This window comes from Vulpes vulpes, chromosome 11, assembly GCF_048418805.1.
Source record: "Vulpes vulpes isolate BD-2025 chromosome 11, VulVul3, whole genome shotgun sequence".
In the NCBI taxonomy this organism is placed as follows: Eukaryota; Metazoa; Chordata; class Mammalia; order Carnivora; family Canidae; genus Vulpes; species Vulpes vulpes.
This window is the reverse complement of record NC_132790.1, coordinates 89386730-89395273: the sequence shown is the minus strand read 5'-3', so window position 1 is coordinate 89395273 and position 8544 is coordinate 89386730. Positions and strand designations below refer to the sequence as shown.

Genomic DNA, 8544 nt, shown 5'->3' with positions numbered 1-8544 from the left:
AGAGCTTTTACCATAACACACGTTGCTCTGAACCATTTTTTTAAATAACTACTCAATTTTCTTAAGTGTGGGTATACCATTGTTTATCCAACCACTCCCCTCTATTTCTGAAAATTTGTGTTATTTCTAGATTTTTGTTGTTTTCCCTTTGCCACACAAGCAAGAGTACTGGAATTTGAGAGGAGATTTACCAACTTTATTTAAAGAAATGAGTCACATTTTGATTCTCTTTGACTGACAGGTGGAGAGACTGTCAAGTCTCTCTTTTTTTTACATTAAATAACTGTGAGAAAAGACGAAAAAACTCATGTAAAAGGCCACAGCACCCTCTTGTCTTCCCTTGTCTGCTGGGTGCTCATTATTCCTTCTCATTGAAAGGCGCTGTTGACGATCATGCAAACAGAACCAGACATATGTACTTAACTAGGAGGAGGCTGCCTTTAGGGAAGACAATGACCTTGCTTATTTTCTTCAGATAAGAAGAGATTCTGAGAGGTAGACCCTCTCAGTTTAATTTATCCTTCAGAGCTGAGGGTTTTGTCGCTATGGGATTCTTGGCAAGAAAATGACTTTGGGTTAGAACAGGGATTCTCTGTAACCTGAATTTATCATAATACAGTCTGGCCGGAGGGGGGGAGGGGAGAGAATTAAAAGAAAAAAGTAAAAAAAAAAAAAAAAAAAAGTTAAAGAGAGTGGAGGAGAGATGGAGAGTGAGGGGAGGGGGAACAAGGAGAGCTGTGCGGCCAGGTGCGGGCACCAGAAGCACATTCACGCCGAAGGACCTCTGTCTGGTTAAGTCTCTTTGGTTGTAAGTAACAGAAAATTCCTCAAGTTAGCCCACAGGGAGGAGGAAGGCTTTATAAAGATATAGGAGTATCTCAGAAGGCAAAAGGGAGGTGGCATCAGGAAAGGGGGGAAGCCCAAAAGAAGAAAGCTCTCTGGAAATCTCGTTTCCTTCTGAAGACCTGCCTTTGATGCTTCTCTGTGCATGTGTGAGCAGAAGGTGAGCATGTCCCAGGTCCCAAGATTCTGACCTCTCTCAGCAAAAGACCTGCCCAAACTGACAGGGTCATAGTCTCAATTCCAAGTTCCCAAGAGAGAAAAATCTGGTTGGTTCAACTTGGGTCAGGTGACCACCCTTGTTCCCAACAGCTGTGTCCAGAGAGGCAGAGTCAGGGGGTAGAAAGCTGGCTGCCAGAACTGCGATCCCCGGGAGTAAAGGCATAGTGCTCTAGAAGGCCCGTGATTGTGAACTGGGAAGACCAAACCAAGTACCTACTTGAGTCTCTTACTAAAGGGATAAGATATTCCACCTCAAATAAAATAAACTACAATGGCCATCTCTGGATAAATGTTTCCTGGATTAAAGATTCAGATTACCCAGTTAAGGCTTAATTATACTGGATGCAGCAGTCCTTGCCAACAATATGTGCAAATCTTAGCATCCAAGCCAATAAATCAGAAAGGGATCATCAGTTCTTGTGCAGCCATCTGAACACTACCCTAGCCCACAGGAAGGGACGTCTGGGGTCTTCTCGCCACACTCAGACCAGCTATCAGGAAACTCATTTCAATCTTAGACATAAAAGGCCTACCTGCTCCTAAGAAGGTATAAGCCAGGATAGAAACAAGCTCTGGAAATGAGAGAGAAGTTAAATTTAAGAATGGTATTCCCTACACACAGCCTGGAGGTGAACTGATTGGAACACTGAAATAAAATGTTCTCCAGTATTCACAGGATACACTGTGTGGCCACTCCCACAGATCCATCCATCCATCCACACGCCTCTCTCCCAGCCCTTCCAGTCCCCAGCATTCTGATCTTTCTCCTGCCAGGCCTCTGACCAACCAGTCAACCCATTCACCACTGCCTAGAGTCCAATCATATTCTTTCCTTGAGTTTCTTCTCCTCCCATAAAAGTACACAACTATATGCGCCCCTCAAAATTCTGCCCTTTGAAAGGGTTTAGGTCTTTATCAGTTATACTAATCTCTGTCATTCCCCACCAGGTTGCCATACTGTTTCTTCATTCACAGTTGTTTATTTGTTGCTGAATAACAAAATACCACAAAACGTGGTGGCTTAATACATCAACTCTTGTAATTATTTAGCATGATTCTGTGGGTTAATAGGAGCTTACGTGGATTGTCCTTTTGTTGGTCTTGCTTGGTGTCTCTCATGCAGATGCAGTCCAATGACAGCTGGGACTGGAGTGTCCAACATAGCTACACTCCCGTGGCTGGTACCTTGAGAGAGAAGGCTGGTAGACTGAGGCCTCTCCTTCCACATAGTCTCATCATGTAGTTACCTAGAGCTTCTCCATATGGCAGCTGGATCCCAAGAGCAAGCATTCCAAGACAAGTCCCTCCGTGCAAACTTTTTTTTTCTTTTTTTGGTTTCCAACACAAAGCTAGATTCAAGGTCATTTAAAAAGGAGTCAATTCTTGGGTGCCTGGGTGCTCAGTTGGTTAAGTGTCCGACTCCTGATTTCGGCTCAGGACATGATCTCAGGATCATGAGATCAAGGCCGGAGTCAGGCTCTGTGCCCAGCACAGAGTCTGCTTGACTGTCTCTCTCCCTCTGCCCCTCCCCCAGCTCACATTCTAAATAAAAAAATAAATAAATAGGAGTAGATTCTGCAAGAAACCAGTGAAGGACAAAGCAGCAAAAAAATTGGGAAGCAGAGTCCCCTAACAGGACCTGAGAAGACCCACTTTTTATAGGCAAGCCAAGCAAGGTAAACCTATGGGGCTGACCCTTTCCCTAACTCCCAGTATCCACTTGTGCAAACTCTTATCAAGCCTTTCCTTGTATGGTGCCTCCTTATATCCATTTTCTCAAGTTTAGAGTCAATGTTGGAGGGGTTGGTACAGAGGTACAAATATTGGATGGCATAGTTCATTGAGGGTCACCAAAGAAACTGCCTATTTTGTCATTAGGAGGAGAGCCGCTCCAAAGGCTTCCACTTGGCTTTTTCCACTGCAATATCCCTCAGCTTAGAGGCCATGGAACAAGTACTTTGTCTCTAGCACACTCACTTCTCTGATCCTTTGATCCCTCCTACCATCTGCTACACAGTGTGGCATCTCTCCTTCACTTAGCATAGACCATCACTTTCTCCAAGCTTCTAAGAACAATGTGCTAGCAGCATATTAGCATCATTCTCCAAGGTTCTTTCCATAGTGTCAAGCCACAGGTCCTGTGAGAGTGTTCCCATATCAATAAACTCTCCTTTAGCCAACTTTGTATTTCCCCTTCCCCCTCACTCCCCTCCCTTGATCCCCTCAGCTCTTCTAGTTCAGGATACCACAGATCCCCAGGTTTTTGCTGCTCCCCTTTCCTCCTGCAACAGACCCAGTACTTCTCCAGCCAGGTCACACTATGACTCAACTCCAGTTATCGATCTAGAGAAGAGCCAGAGATAGATCCTAGAGGTGGTCAGGATGAGTACCTCTGCCTTGTGTCAAGAAAAGTGTGAACTAACATTTAATAGTGAGGACTATGACCATATCTACAGGCCTAGAGAGGTCAGGGGACTCTAGGAATTAAAATTTTCATTTACATTAACCCAGGGACCCCATCCCAAGTCTCAGAGATCCACACCTTTCTCATCGGGACCCTGACCTTAGGTAGCAGACTTGCCAGGTTTGAGAATTCAACCTCTCCTGGAGCTCCGTACCCCTTAAATTAAGTCCTAGACCTGATGCTGAGCATTTTCTGCCTTTTGGCTGTAGGTAATGGGAGTCTCTCTATATGCTGCCAAGGAGGCCTTCTACATTTTACACTTCACCTTAAATGGGTAATTAATCACCCTCAGCTTTTCATTTTCTCAATGCCTTGATATCCCCAAATAACCACCAGCCAATTTCATCATTCCAATTCTTTTTACTTTCCCTGACCTCTCAAATACTCCAATATTGGGGATCCCTGGGCGGCTCAGTGGTTTAGTGCCTGCCTTGAGCCCAGGGCATTATCCTGAAATCCCGGGATCAAGTCCCATGTCAGGCTCCCTACATGGAGTCTGCTTCTCCCTCTGCCTGTGTCTCTGCCTCTCTCTCTCTCTCTCTCTCTCTCTCTCTCTGTCTCTGTCTCTCATGAATAAATAAATAAAATCTTTTAAAAAAAATACTCCAATATTGCACCTGCTGATGAATTTCTTTCTGCTAATATCCCATGTCAGTTGACCACATTTTAGCAACTGCACCTTACTACAAGCCAGGGGCCCATGACCAATGATGGGGTCCTCATTGCCGCCTGGTTGGTGGCATCATCCCCCAGATACTATTTCCTTGGACTAACCTCCCAACCGTCATAGGTGGGCTCTGTGGAAACAAACTCTGAGATGGAAGTTATTGGGGTGTCCTGTTGAGAACTGCTGAAAATAAATGAGGGAAAAGGGATGGGACAGAGGGGAGTGTTGAATTGCGAGGCAGTGGCAACAAAAGTCTAAGCCGATCCTGTGGGGAGCTCTAAAATTGGAATGGCTGTTCAGAGATATCCCAGACTGAGGCAAGGGGTCAAGCATTTGTACCACCACACCAACCTATCCTTGGAGCAAGGCAGCTTCCCTTGCTCCAAAGACAATTTCTGGAAGAAGGACCTTGTTATGAGCCGTCCAACAGGCAACATGCCTGACATCCAGGGGAATGAGTGCCTAAGTCCTCAGGAGGGAACCAGAAGGCACATCTCTGCATCCACCCTATAGCCCAAAGAGGAGAATGTACAGCACAAACCTAATCCTCTCCATGCACTTCTTAATTGATAATAGTGAGATATTAGGAAATTATAATGATGTTTCCAATATTACCTAAAGGCCCGGCCAATACACAATCAAGGCAAAACAGAGAGAACTCCAAATCTAGAAAGAAGCAGCTGGTCCGTGGCTTCCTTCGAGTTGCCAAGCTGCTCTAAAGCAGAAGCACAAGTCCTCTCTCCAGACTGAGTTGGCCTACGTGGCCATTCAGCTGCTTTTCTCCATTACCTCTCAAAGGTTTTCCTGATGGACTTTCTCCAAGGCTTGTATTGAAAACATCCTTGGTGGTCACTCCCCTTCACCCAGTGGAGAAGTTGCAGATGAGTGTGCAACCCGGGAGCCGCACCCCGATGAAGACGTGTCTCTCCAGGGTCCAAGTTCCATGCCCAAAGATGATGCAGAGCCTTGGGGCCACCATCACATCCTGCTGAGACCCCCTTCAATGTGCTGACTCACCTGGCAGACAGCAACTGGAGCACTCCTCTGAGACTCCAGGAGCCTACATTCCTGTGGACAGGTCCAGAGCTCATGAACACCTCTATGGGCCACCACCTGCTGCTACGGAAGAGTCCCTTTCAGCAGCAGAAGTAAATAGCTCTGAGGGCCTGGGAGGCTAGAGGCTTAGGGGACAGGATTCTATGAATGTGTCCCAGGAATTCTCTGGCAGCCCTCCTGCACCAATGATGGGGGGCAGGGGTCAGCAGTGGGGGCACCAAGAGACGTGGCAATAATACAAGGTCATACATAGCTTTGCCATGAGGTCAGGGGTTCTTTCCACCCAGGGGTCCACAAGTAAGAGCCTCCCCACACACATATCCCCACAATTAGATCAGGAAATACAAGAAAGGCCAGCAAGGAAGGGCTGGCTCGTGGTTCTTTCCCACAGGGAAGCCAGTGGCATCCCACAGAGAATTGGTCAGGGTCTCTCCCCTTGTCTTCCAGTACTCACCCTACTGCTCATTGCTTTATACCTCCTCGACCTCCGAGTTTCAGTCCATTTCTTGCAATGCCTATTGCTTTTGCTCCACCCCCGATATTGGGTCCTCTGCTGCCTTCTTATTTTGCCAATTTTCCTTCCTGGGGCACGTGAACCCTCAGAGAGAACAACCAACAATAAATGGAGGGGAAAAAGGGTTGGGGGAAGAGGTGAAAATTACCCATTTATGTTTTTATAGTTGAAACCCCCTATATCCTCTTACACTTTGCTTAGCACTAATGTGCCTTACATGCTTGAAGATTCAATTAAAATTCTAAAGTTTGAAAAAAAAATAATAATGGCAGAACAGTGAAAAAGAACAGACCTTCAAAAGCCTGAAAACCTCAAAATCCTACAATACATGATTAGTGAGAGAAACAAATTAAAAAATGGATCCTGCCAGAGCCTTTGACTAGACTTGAGTTTAAATCACCCTGAACTTGAAAACCAGGTCCCATGCCCAGGCCAAAACTCTACTGTTTATCCTGCCATCTAAGCTGCTCTAGTAAAATTACTGCTACCCTGGGAAGGTATAAGAAATAAGAATGAGAATGAGGGTGTGGATATGGATAGAAAAAATAAAACATTGAAATCAGTAATGTCATTGTGAGAATAAGGCCTGCAATCTTTGCAATATTCCACAAGTTTATCTCCTTCTTAGGGTGTTTAGAACATTTAAGAGAATCTAATATACTGGAGGCACGAAAATTAACTGTTTAAAATAGCTTCATCAAATAAGTTTCTAAGTCTGGGAGGGAAAATATCATGTCAAACTCCTAAATTTTGACTGCTTAGTCATGTTAAGTAGCGTGAAAATATTTTGAGAAGTATTATTTAATGTTTAAAGAAATATCTATTGTTTCATAAAGTCCAAAAAGTTAATAAACTGAGAATCAGTAAAAAGGTAGCAGCAAGTGTTCCTCTCTAAGCAAAAAAGGCCTTCAGACAGTAAATCCTAGAATCAATAGAGAGGTTATCCCCAATATGAAATTGCTTTACCCCAGGCTTGGCACAGAATACATAGTTGGTATAGGTGAGTATTGTTTTAACCATAAAATCCCTCATATTTGGGGGATCCCTGGGTGGCTCAGCGGTTTCGCGCCTGCCTTTGGCCCAGGGCGCGATCCTGAGTCCCAGGCATGGAGCCTGCTTCTCCCTCCTCCTGTGTCTCTGCCTCTCTCTCTCTCTCTCTCTCTCTCTATGTCTATCATAAATAAATAAAAATAAATCTTTTAAAAAAAATCCCTCATATTCAAAATACAGTACCAAACAAAAGATATTTCAAAGCCAAGTATCAGTACTTGGGTATTGACCACAGCTTTTACCTGTTTATATCAATCATGTCCCATTCACCAGGCAACTGTGGGCTGACTCTACAGGCAAACATTTATGAAATGCTCTTGATTGGCCACAATCCAGGGGGAGCTCTTGATCTGGCTCTCAAGCAATTCCTTCCATCCTACATTCTTCCGGGAAGGCAGCAGATAGAGCACGTTCCAGGGTTGCAGTAAGTGTCAGCTGGGATTGGTAATTATTTAAGACTTTATCCAAAGTCATTTGCACAGAAAAGGCTGTTCTACTTCCAGGGTAGAAGGAAATCAGAAAAATCAAAACAAATTCAGATTTAGTTGTGATGGATGCAATAAACACAAAACACTAAACGACCGACACTTCAGAGAAGCCAAGAACCAGGCAAAGATTCAGATTTTAAAATCAATCCCTTCCCAAGTGTGTTTTTAAGTACCCAGGCTTCCAAAATTCATGCTGTACGTTCAAAGCAACTCTCCTCAAAATATTAGAACAAACCCCAATGAGTTTATTTCCTTTTCTTTGTAGAACATTTAAGCTCTGCACCTGCAAAGGGAGACCTCTGTCCCTGGACAATAACCTCTCTTGGAAGTTTTTAAGCCTCAACTAAAATGGAGATGTGAGGGCTTCTTGGCCTGATTCAAAGCCACTTTAATGTTGAAAAGAAGCATATGCACAATGTCCACTTCGTTCTCATGGATTTGTTTGTGTTTGGGGTTTTTTTGTTTGTCTTTTTTCAGATTCTTGATTTCATTTTCTGTGGAATATTTACTTTTCAAATCACTTTCTTGATCCAGCTTGTCAGCAAACATGAGCCAAATTGGCCTAGGGCTGCCCTGGCGAGAGAGTCGCTGGTGGCATTGCCAAGCTTGACTGCCATCCTTGAGCACGTCCTCCTTCCCTACAGAGCCACAAATCATGGAGACCATCCCCTGGACAAAGGATTTTCTTGTCCTCCAAGGTAGCTTTCCATGAGATGCTGTGAAACAGAAGGAAAAACATCTCTGGTCTCTCCAGCGCCAGCACCACCACTAGCTGGCTGTGTGACCTTGGGCAAGTCACCTCCCCTTTCTATGTCTGAATCCTCCTTGGTAAAATGAGGGCGCAGAACTGGATAATGTAGTAAGTCTGACTCGTCTATTATCAGCCCTCGGAACTGACACTTTTCACCTCACCTTCCACCTCCCCCTTCTGTCTCAACATCTGGGAAAGCTAAAAAAAAAAAAAAAAAACAGCCCAGGTATTCCCCGGGGCAATTTTAAGTCTCACAAGCTTCTGTCGGCAGGAACCCTCACCACAGTCCTGTACCCTAAACCACCCGAGAAACGCCAAGATAATCTCCTTTCCTTCCTCTCTCAAGCCATTTTTGGACCTGCCCAGGATCTACTCTACCCTCCCCAGAAGGAGGGTATGATATGCAGCATAATCAGTCTTGACACCTGAACCAAATCTGGAGTTAAGTCCATCCGGTTTCTAATGGGTGGCCACCAAAATCTCTGAGATCTT

The 8544-nt window shown here is 44.7% G+C and overlaps 1 pseudogene; it reads left to right on the top strand.

Annotated features, from left to right (window-relative positions):
* The first annotated feature begins 3738 nt into the window (after positions 1-3738).
* Positions 3739-5844, top strand: LOC112934995 (proline-rich protein 32-like; annotated as a pseudogene).
* Positions 5845-8544: the final 2700 nt, after the last annotated feature.